Below are 211 nucleotides of genomic sequence, written 5' to 3'. Positions count from 1 at the left end.
GTCGATATCGTGATTGTTTCCTTGCTACGGTGTTTTCCTCATGACTAACGTTGTTACCGGTTCTATGAGATCACGCTTCGCGCATGTAGCCCTCAAAGACCGCCCTCGGTGTTACCGCTGGTGAGCTGAGCTGTTGTTTAGCTCAGCTGAGGCACGGCAATCACTCTGCCGCACAAATCAGCTGAGTTAAAAAACAAGGGAATATAGGACA

Source organism: Pantherophis guttatus, chromosome 8 (genome assembly GCF_059756535.1).
Source record: "Pantherophis guttatus breed Tessera chromosome 8, ASM5975653v1, whole genome shotgun sequence".
In the NCBI taxonomy this organism is placed as follows: domain Eukaryota; kingdom Metazoa; phylum Chordata; class Lepidosauria; order Squamata; family Colubridae; genus Pantherophis; species Pantherophis guttatus.
This window is presented reverse-complemented; position numbering follows the sequence as displayed.